We start from the raw sequence: 10,693 nt of genomic DNA, 5'->3' as shown, positions 1-10,693 counted from the left end.
AAAAAGCAGGTAAAATTAAGCAAGTTTATTCTATATCTATAAAAGGCTAACTTGACTCACACTTGTGCAATACATATAAAGCTCTCGCTGGCGCCAGTCACAGGTGTGTGTTTCAATCTGTCATTGTAGATTGTGAATTTGGTTAACACTTCTATTAGAAAGAAAGGGCAAGTAACAATATTAAAATATTTCTTCTAATTAAGTACCTTTCAATGTGCACAAATTTTATTCTATATCTATAAAAGGCTAACTTGACTCACACTTGTGCAATACATATAAAGCTCTCGCTGGCGCCAGTCACAGGTGTGTGTTTCAATCTGTCATTGTAGATTGTGAATTTGGTTAACACTTCTATTAGAAAGAAAGGGCAAGTAACAATATTAAAATATTTCTTCTAATTAAGTACCTTTCAATGTGCACAAATTTGTGCACTGGGCCACTAGTATATATAACTCATAAGTTTTCATAAACACCTAAGAGTAGGCTGGCTGGTCATATAGTGAGTGCATGCTTATTTTTATAGGAATGTGCTAGGCCAGTCTTCAGAGAAGCAATAATATCTAGCATTCTCACCCACAGTGCATGCATTGTCCCCTTTCTCTGAGCCTCACCAGCATTTCATATTGTTGGCATTTTGAACTTTATATGTTCTAATATGTGTGGTGCAGGATGTCATCATGGTTGTAATTTGCATTTTCCTAATGGCTCATGATGCTGCATATCTTCATGTATTCATTTTCCATTTTTATGTCGTGTTTGGCAAAGTACCTATTCAGGTTTTTTTTACCATTTTAAAGTCAGGTTGTATGTTTTCTTACTGTTAAGTTTTGAGAGCCTTTTATATATTCTATGTGCCAATATTTTTTTGCCAAATATATGATTTAAAAATATTTTCTCCCACTCTGTTGCTTGTTTTTTGTTTTGTTTTTTACTTTTTCTTAACGGTGTATTTTATAAAGCAGAAGATTTTAATTTTGATAAAGTCTAGTCTATCAGTTTTTTTTATTTTATAGACTGTACTTCAGTGTTGCATCTAAGAACTCCTTGACAGACCCAGGCCACACAGATTTTCTTTGTTTTCCTCTAAAAGTTTTATGTTTTACACTTAGTTATGGTCCATTTTGAGCTAATTGTTGTGTAATAGAGTGAGATACAGGTTGAAGCAGGGCCAGGATGAGGGTCAGGTCCAAGAACAAAATTTAAGAAGGTGCCAAAAATCTCAGTAATTAAGATAAATAACATTTAGCAGTGCTGTGCCAAGCTGCATTAAGTCCTGAGGCCAAAGAAAAAATCAGTTTATCTGGTCTTGTCTTTATTTAAAATTTTGATGTTTGCTCATCACAGATTTTGGGGGTGTGTGGGTGTGGAGTACTAGAGTGGGGGAAATGGTTAACTCACTGCCGCTTCAGTGGTACTGTGAATTCTGGACGAATTCCCCCATCTACCTACTACTGTTTGCTTCTCAGAGCCCTCAAGTAGGCTCTCCATGCCTTTTGTCCAGGTGTTACAACTGCCCTCAGAGGGAGAGACTGTGTGAAATGTGTTTCCTTTGGCTCACCCAGAGCCAGGGGGATTTACAGCAGGGATGGAAAACTTAACAGTGAAATAGTACACATCGCAGCAGGTGTAACCAGGAGGTGTCTCTACCGTTGCTGCACATATTCAGGGACATTCATAGTGTAGGGAGTAGGGTGAGGTCACTGATCCCGGAGTGAGTCTCCTCTCTCACCCTGGAGGTATGTTCTCTTGACATCTGTCCATTGCAGGCAACGCTGCTGGCTGTTGCTTAGTAGTGGCTGCCTGGCATCAGGCCTGCTTCGCTCAGTTTTTCAGTGTTATCTTCTTGCCTACCTGAGAACTGCGGCCTACCTCTCCGACATGAAAATCAGGCTTACTGTTGTTGTTTTTTAAATTGTTGACAGTATTACAGATGTCTCCCAGGCCCCCCTCTTTACCCCCCTCCCCCCAGCCCCTGTCTTGGCTGCCTCCTGCATGCCCCACACTGGTGACCTAGCCCACAACTTGGGCATTTGCCCTGACCAGGAATCAAACCTTGACCTCCTGGTTCATAGGTCAACGTTCGAGAACTGAGCCATGCTGATCAAGCTGGTTATGCTTACTTTTAACAGAAAATTTTACTTAAAGAGCTTATTCCTGCTTATGAAAGCCCTTACCATCAGACCTGTTTTTCCTTTACTTTTAGCCTCACGTTCTTAGAACCCGCATCCTTTACTCTAGTCCTCGTGGACTCGGAGGACAGCTGGTCAACCTCCTCTGTTTCCTTGAGGATTATAAAGTTACTGTTCAGTCTTCTCTTATCTAAAGGAACCACAATTAGTTCTTGGTATTGTCGTTGTTTTTAACATTTCCTTGTGGGATATTTTCTCACCTCCCCTTATCTTTGATGCTCTCTTCTCAACCATTTCTAGATTCTAATGTGACCAAATTGGAGTAAGAGTCTCCTAGGTGCCATTTGGGTGGTAAGGGCATTCTATTCCCAATGCTTAGCATAACATGTGACACGTAGTAGGTATTTGGTGAAAAGGTATTTGTTAATGTTGCTTTACCTCTTGTTTTATTTTATTCTAGTGTGTCCTTATTGGTGCCTACTGTCATGGCCTATTCCCTATCACCCTTTCTTGTTTCTATTTTTTGTTAATGGATTAAAAAAATTAATTTGGTATTTCAGAGTATAAATGTTTTAGATTTGATGAAAGAAGTGCACGTTTTATTTTGTCTGCTTCTTTAAAACTTGAGATGACCCTTTTTCAGTCTTACTAAAAATAGTCCTGTTTCAAGTTCCATGGAGGAAACAAATTTACTGCGGATGCTTAAAATGCTGGCAATTTAAAACTCGAATAAATATAATTTGTTTGGGTTGTTATAATGTTGATGAATAAGATCTGTGCCCTGGCTCTATTTTGTAGAACACACTCTGCTTTGAAGTAAGGAGATTATTTGTTGGAATTTGTCACTATATTTTATCAAAAGTCTGATCACTGTTCCTCCTTAGAAGGAAGAATTCTCATATACTTATCACTTCATTTCTGTTCTCATCTCCAGTCTTTTTAAAAAGAAAAGCTTCATAAATTTATGTAAAGCAGTAGACTCTTAATTCAGGTGCAGCTTTTTTGATTCTCTATCAACATTCTCTTCTTTGAAATCCTGTTTGCGTTGGAATCCAGACTCGGAGCCCACAGGGAGATGTCTTCTCCTGTAATCATCTGTGTGACCGTGGCCCCGTTTTGGGAGTTACATGGTAGAAGCACTCCCACTTGATGCCTCAGGCTTCATAAATCACCAAAGGCAGAAGCATGAGGACTGAAGGAGGGCTTGTCCAGTTGAGCAGTTTATCCATTTTCTAGTGTCATTTAATCTTGTAACATCCTATGTTAAAAGGTGTCTACTACTTCTTGGTGCCAGCAGTTTCTTTCTTTCTTTTTTAATATTTTTATTGATTTCAGAGAGGAAGTGAGAGGGAGAGAGACATGGAAACATCAATGATGAGAGAGAATCATTGATCAGTTACCTCCTTCACACCCCCTGCTGGGATCGAGCCCTCAACCTGAACATGTGTCCTGACTGGGAATCGCACCACAACCTCCCGGTTCATAAGTCAATGCTCAACCACTAAGCCGCACTGGATGGGTGGTTGCCAGCAGTTTCAAAGAAATGTTTTCTGTTTACTGTTTTGCTTTCATTTCTAGTAGAAAAGTCAACATTTCCCTTTTGGTTAAACAGAAACTTTTTCCCCCTTCTGTGCACACGAGTTTGGTGTTTTACTTAATTGGTATTTGAACTTATCTGTATTTCCTTAAATAGACATAATTGCCATGAATGCCAAAACTGGGTGAAGAATCAGGCGCTAGATAATACAGCCCCGAAGGAGAAACATACTTGACTCCTCTGTAACATATCAAAAAGGAGAGCTTGATTTTGTAGATGTTTGAAGGTGTTCAGAATGACACACTGTTTTTTATATGTTGTATAAACATATAACACAGTAATAACTAGTGCCCTCTTGCCTGACCCCAGCTCCATGTTCCGTCCCACTGAGCGATGACCACGAGAAGACTGCATGTCTGGTAGAGTTTTCTGTGACACTTTCCCTCTCCCAACCTGAATCTGATGAATGATCTTCAGTAATAAGTTTCCCAGCTGTTCTAGCAGAGCTCCGGCCAGAGTTCACTGTTATATATAGTGTGGGGAGGAGAGAGGTCTGTAATTAACACATCTCCCCGGAGAGTGGTTTTCCCTCTGTGGAGTGACAGGTAATGCTGTGTCTTGTATGAGGAGGGGTTGTGAGACCCCCAAAGAGCTAAATAAAGGAGCGTGGGTTGTGAAACATCTTTTCCTTTACTCTATTAAGATAAATAGCGCTTTACATATCCTGGATAGCTCATCTTTGAAGATTTAGCTTTTCCTGTATTTTTTTGGTTTTACATACTTAATGACTTCCAAGCTCTGATCACATATATTCCTCATCTAGTTGTTAGGGATTGAGTAGTTCTATCCACTTATGCCTTGTTTATTCATATACTCACAGAATTTGTAGTCATTGACTTTATGCCCATCTCTAACTATTGATGAATGAAGAAGTCGAAAGGACCTGGGTCCCTGTGGATTTGGTTGAGAGAGGGGCTGGGTAGTGCTGCCCAAGCTTCTCCACACCCAGTCCGCAGGGTAGATCATACAGGATGTACACGGGTAAGACTGCTCTTTGCTGGCAGGAACTTGCCTGAGGCTCTGTGGCTCCGGGTCTCGGCACACCTGTCCCCCCCACCGTCCCATCCCATGCCCATAGTGGGAAGCTCTGCTGGATGCTGAGATGTGCTTCCAGTACCAATTCTGAGTGGATCCCTCTGGGGAGGGGCCTCTGGGCATGTGCCAATGGAACCCACCACCCATGTCCCTCACCCTGTAGACTCTAGCTTCCAGGCTCGGGTTTGCTTTTTGCTCCCAGACTGTTGTTGATAAGAAGAATTACCAGATTTTCTTCAGCCATAATTTGTGCTTTCTTTGACTTTATAAATTCTTTTCAAGGATTGGACCAAACTAAAATTTAGTGTTTTCAATTAGATGAAGAAAATTGTGTTTAATTTTCTTACCCAAGAGACTTTCCATTTTCTCCGAGAACTTTTTCTCGTGATGAAATTCTTTAGGCAAGTTTATTATCAGATGCAGATGTGATTCATTTAGTTTGCTGCTTTAGTGGTTACCTTAATTTTAGAGCATAAGCTGTAAATGAACTGATTTTAATACATGCATTTCCTATGGGCTCAATGAGAATTAATTTGCTAATTAGATGACAGTTTTTTAAACGCGTCATCTGTGCGCCTGAACCAACATTTCTGGCAGGGGCAGAGCCACGCTTTTCCGTGTTTGGTTTCTGTGAAAGTGCTCTGGCCTTGTTGCCTTTTCGAGCCCTCAGTCTTGACCTTCTGTCTGGTTTATCAGAGATTAGTGGGGGCAGGGGAGGGGAAGACTGAGAAGATTCCCCGCGAGCAGTGACAGTTGCTTCAGGTCTGGTCCTGTGGTGGAAGTTGCTTGGAGTATGAGGAGTGCGGGGAGGAAGACAGGACAGGTGCGAGCCCACTTAAAAGGAGAGCAGAGCAGAGCAAATGTCTGTTTTTGATCTTTCCATTCGAGGGTTGTCTTTGTGGGGCTCAGGTGGGTGCTGAGGAGTCTTGTTTATTAGACTGAAGCTCACGCACAGGTTTGCTTCCTGAACTTCAGAGGGCTGAGGCCCAGCCCCATGGCCTGTGCATGCGGCAAGATAATGCAAGTTTGGGAAGAGCAGGGCTTTGGGAGGACAGGACAAAGCCTGGGAAGGTTGACAGAATTCCCACCTCACTCTTCTCCCCAGCTCAGTATTTTAATGTGGAAAGCTGTTTTTCTTCCTCTGTGAAAGAAAACCTGTGAAAATCGGAAGACAGTTCTTTCTCCAGTACTTTTCATTTTCATCTGACTTCTTTTTATTTGTTTTGGACTCAACATCTTGATCTGTGTTCTTTGCCTTGGGGATCAGCACACACATACATGACCATTCCGATGTATTGGGCAGTCCTGAGCATGCCCGTGACTGGGGGCCACCCCCGAACAAAGCCATAAGACGGGCGGTAGTCTCCCCGCAGGCTCCCCACGGACAGGTGCGGGCTCTTCATTTGAAAATCCTGACAATGCTGGTTCTCGCACGGATCCCTGAGTGAGCCTCTCCATTCTTGGACTTACTGACAGAAACAAAACAGGAAAAGCCAGATGCAGCTTGGTTTACAGTGCGGGTCAGCAGCTGGGGAGGATCAGGAAGTGGGGCTTCATCATCAGCATGCCGCAGATAGGAAATTATGAAGGATGCCAGCTTCTCAGCACGGGCTGTGGCGGGCGCTGTTTGGATGCGTGCATTGCAAACGCCTGAGATGTTCCGCAGGCATTGGTTTCTTTTACAGAAACATTTGTGAACCGGGCAGTGGTGGGCTTTTTCCTTTATGATTTTAGTAATACCATCTGCTTTTTAGTATAAACTTGCTAAGATTTCTACTTCTGGGTTAGGTCGGTTTGGAAAGGATATAAAACCTCTGACATCCTCTCCTCCCCATCTTCTGAAATAGGACTTTGCATAATTAGGTCGTGTGAGGGAACAAGCATTAGACTTGGAAAAACTTCCCCGCTTCTCCCAGCTGCTCTCTGTACAAGGTCGTGACCTTGGGCAAGTTACCCGCCCTTCGACAAACCTCCGTTTTTTTCTTGTGAAATGGAAATAAGTTTACCAATTTTGTAATGTTGTGAGGATTCTGTTACTTTAAATAATATAAAATTCCAGATACCTAATAGTTTTCTTCCCACATGTCCTAAAACGTGAGTTTATTACTCTCATTGGCTTCCTTCTCTCCTTATTTGCTTCCACAATTTCACTTAAAGTAAACCCCAAAACCAGAGAAGTAAATTATTTGGAATTTTTCATGGCCTTTCACTTGTGTTCAGGGCTAACTCTGGAATCCCTGTTTGGGCACTTGGACACTACCGTTCATACGCAGCGCCTCTTCTCCCCTAGCCCACCCTCTTTTCTTGTGGTCTCTGCAGAGAAGAAAGATCTGTGTTGAGCACATTAAAGTCTGGTAACTCCTTCTTGTCATCTTGCTTACAATTTCCAACTCCGGTTAGCATCTCCTCATGGCTGCCGCAGAGCTAAGTACTTTGGGGACAGGTTGGGACTGTTCTGTTCTGTTCTGCCAGTTTATAACACTAAAATGAAAGTAGGCTTTGGTTTAAAAGACAAGACCGAATTTTATGCTAAAGTGAAGTTTAGCTTGGGCAGCTAGGGGAAGCCATTAATGGTCCCCATGTTTTGGTAAGATGAACTACATTAAATTGATAAAGTGCTTTATCAATTTAGTTAAGCAAATCATGAAAGTAGTTGTGAAATACGCAGACTCATTTCAAAATTGAGTTCTTTGCCCAACAGTGGTCTGCTGCCTTTTGAAGCTCGCGGTATAATGTGAAGGCTTTCGCTGTGATCCTTGTAGACCCTTCATGACTCTCTTCTCTGGTCCTTCGATGCTGATGTGTTCTCTTCACCTGCCGCATGGCCGGTAGGTCTGACCGTGTGAGTGTGAGCCCCCAGCCACAGAAGCACCTCTTCAGAAACAGAGGCTGGGAGCAGTTGGGTGGGGGGGTGGGTGGTTGATCGAGGGAATGCACTCTTTCAAGTAGTCATAGCTCATCCGTCTTCTGATGGCTCCTCAGGCTTCTAGCAGGCACGTGTCCCGTTGTTGTGAAGTAAAGCCCGGCATGTATGTTTGACAAGTTAGCAGCGTGGCAGCTCTGCTCGCTCCCAGCCTCGCTGCTGTCTCAGGGATTGTTTGGGTTGGCAGATGGCCAGCTCTCTGCTATAAGATGCATTTCCTTGACAGGACAAAGTGCGGGGCCGCATTAGCTGCAAAGTTTCTGAAGGTTAGCTAAACACGCACAATAAATATTAATAAACAAAAAAGGCCCACCCAACCTTTGACTTTGAATTCTGTTTCTTCATTCCACGTTCTGGAATCCCTGTAGTACTTGATTAATAACCAGTCTTAGGGTAATTGAGCCTTAAGTATCTCTTGCCTGACTGCTCAGAGCCCCCATTGGTTGCACTGGGGACTCATTGCCACAGTGGATGGATGGGCTCTGAATGACTGGTTAGTGCAAGGGCGCTTGTTTGCCTGCCCCTTGCTTCCAAGTGAAAAGGAGTGTAAATGTGCTGGCCAGCCCTGTGTGTCTCTGCGAGCTCTGAGGGGGAAGTTGTGAATAAGAGTAGAGGTGCAGCGTCCAAGCTGGGCCTCCCTGGAAAGCAATCAGACATTGGTCATTGGCCTGGGTAGTGGCCTCTCTCTAACATTTACACCCACGGCGTGGAGGGAGAGAGTAACAGTAACCTGCTGCCCCTGCACACTGCCTGTTTGGCTGGGTGACTTGGAATTTCCCAGGCCAACATTGTGGATCTTTTACAATTCTGCACCCTGCTCACTTGAAAACATATTTGAAAACCAGTAATCTTAGATGCTTAGTCAGACCTCTGGAGAAACAAAGAAGGGAGATAACTTGAGAACTATATCCTTACGATTGTCCCGGGACTGTTTGTGAGTGGCCGAGATTTGGAAGGCTCTTGACAGCCCCTTTCACTGTCCTCTCTTGCTCTCTGGTTCATGCTCTTTCCTCTTTTTAGGACCACAGTCGGGAGGACCGCCCCCACTGCATGTGTGAGATACTTGAGTATAATAAGGGTCTGGAGAAAGAAAATTATTCCTTGTAGGTGGTAATATTTTAACTTGAAAGTCATCTCCAACTTAGCAAAGCGATCCAGTTAGACTTTGGTGAACTGTAACTTTTGATTCATTTCTTCAGCAAAAATTCATTGAGCACCAGATACTTGGCATGCATTGCCACACCAAACAGACCAAGATCTCTGCCTACGTGGACATGTGTTCTAGTGCAGAAGGCAGGATAAGCATAACTCACAATGCATTATACATTATGTTAAAAGGTGATGCATGCTGTGAAAAAGAAAGCTCGGAGTAAGGGGAGTCATAGGGTGCAGCGCTCAATAGGGTGGTCTAAGCAAAGATGGAGGAAGGTGATTATTGGCTTGGGTGAACTTATGCTAGACAGGGGCTATGAAGTTATGTTTGTGAGTCTTCTCATGTTTCCATGTGCCTGGTCGTGACCACTGGAAATTCCCACTGTTCTCAAATTAGTCTCAGTAGTGGAGCTACTTCGCAGACCCTGAGCTATATATTTAATTCCATATTAACAACCAGGCACAGTTTTACTAGGAAAAAAAATGTAATTTTATATATGCATGTATTTTAATGTATGTTCCACAAGCCTATGTACAAAACTATGTGCACAAAAATGACAACCCTCCCCAAAAAGTCAAGCTCTATGTGATTTTTATGGTTTATGATTTTTCAAGTTTTTCTGTTAATAGTGACTTACTTTAGTAAGTGTGAATATTATATATTATATATGTACTTATATATATATATATACACGCATATATATGATATATATATTAAGTTCTTGTAACTGAATTAGATAGATTTATAAAAAATTGTGGAAAGAAAACATAAGCTGTGAAAACCTACCCTTTTAGCTGGTTCCCTCATACCAACAGGGAAAACCAGCCTTTCTGATGTGATTTTCCTCAATAGAACATCTCAGCCCCCTTCAGTGGTACAGAGCTGAGGCTACTCTTGGAGGGTGTTGTCAGACATGAACTGGAAGCCTGCAGCCTCCTTACATTTCCTGCCAGCTCCTCAGTCTCAGGGAAGATTGGTAGCCATTGAGCTACATGCATATTTTTTGCTAGGCAGGTGGGATCCAGGATTTTTATAAAAAGGAACTGCAGAGAGTTCCAGATATTCTGTCTTAACAAAAGAGTAGGAGGATTAGGGAGGAGAAATCAAAGATCAAGCCAAGGTAGACCTAGGAGAAGGAAATTCCATTGTTTTCATTTCACTATTAGAATGTAAAATGGCAGCACCTAACGTACCCTTTTTCCTTGGTCCTTGTACATTGTTTGGTGCATAAATTGTTAATAAATGTTGAATTGAACATTTCCTGTCCCATCCCAGTGAGATCTGCAGGACCTAGCTTATGCTGTTTGTTCCTATCAACTTCTGCTTCATTGCTTCCCCCTTAATTCTATCCCTGCCACCCTTCCCCCCAGTGCCCTCTCACTGCAGTCCCTCCCCCCTGTGCCTTCCCACTGCAGTCCCTCCCACCTGTGCCCTCCCACTGCAGTCCCTTCCACCTGTGCCCTTTCATTTCAGCTACTCCCACCTGTGCCCTCCCACTGCAGTCCCTCCCACCTGTGCCCTCTCACTGCAGGCCCTCCCACTGCAATCTCTCCTACCTGTGCCCTCCCACTGCAGGCCCTCCCACTGCAGTCCCTCCCACCTGTGCCCTCCCACTGCAGTCCCTTCCACCTGTGCCCTTTCATTTCAGCTCCTCCCACCTGTGCCCTCCCACTGCAGTCCCTCCCTCCTTGCCCTCTCACTGCAGTCCCTCCCACCTGTGCCCTCTCACTGCAGGCCCTCCCACTGCAATCTCTCCTACCTGTGCCCTCCCACTGCAGGCCCTCCCACTGCAGTCCCTCCCACCTGTGCCCTCTCACTGCAGGCCCTCCCACTGCAGTCCCTCCCACCTGCGCCCT

At 43.6% G+C, this 10,693-nt stretch overlaps 1 protein-coding gene across 1 annotated transcript in view; it reads left to right on the top strand.

The window, feature by feature from the left end:
• The window catches only part of WDR70 (WD repeat domain 70), a gene marked incomplete at its 5' end in the record, with an annotated part of 225,358 nt that overhangs the window by 196,354 nt on the left and 18,311 nt on the right, over window positions 1-10,693 (top strand). The window lies entirely within an intron of this gene.

The sequence above is a fragment of the Myotis davidii genome, unplaced genomic scaffold (assembly GCF_000327345.1).
Source record: "Myotis davidii unplaced genomic scaffold, ASM32734v1 scaffold496, whole genome shotgun sequence".
NCBI lineage: Eukaryota > Metazoa > Chordata > Mammalia > Chiroptera > Vespertilionidae > Myotis > Myotis davidii.
This window is presented reverse-complemented; position numbering and strand designations above follow the sequence as displayed.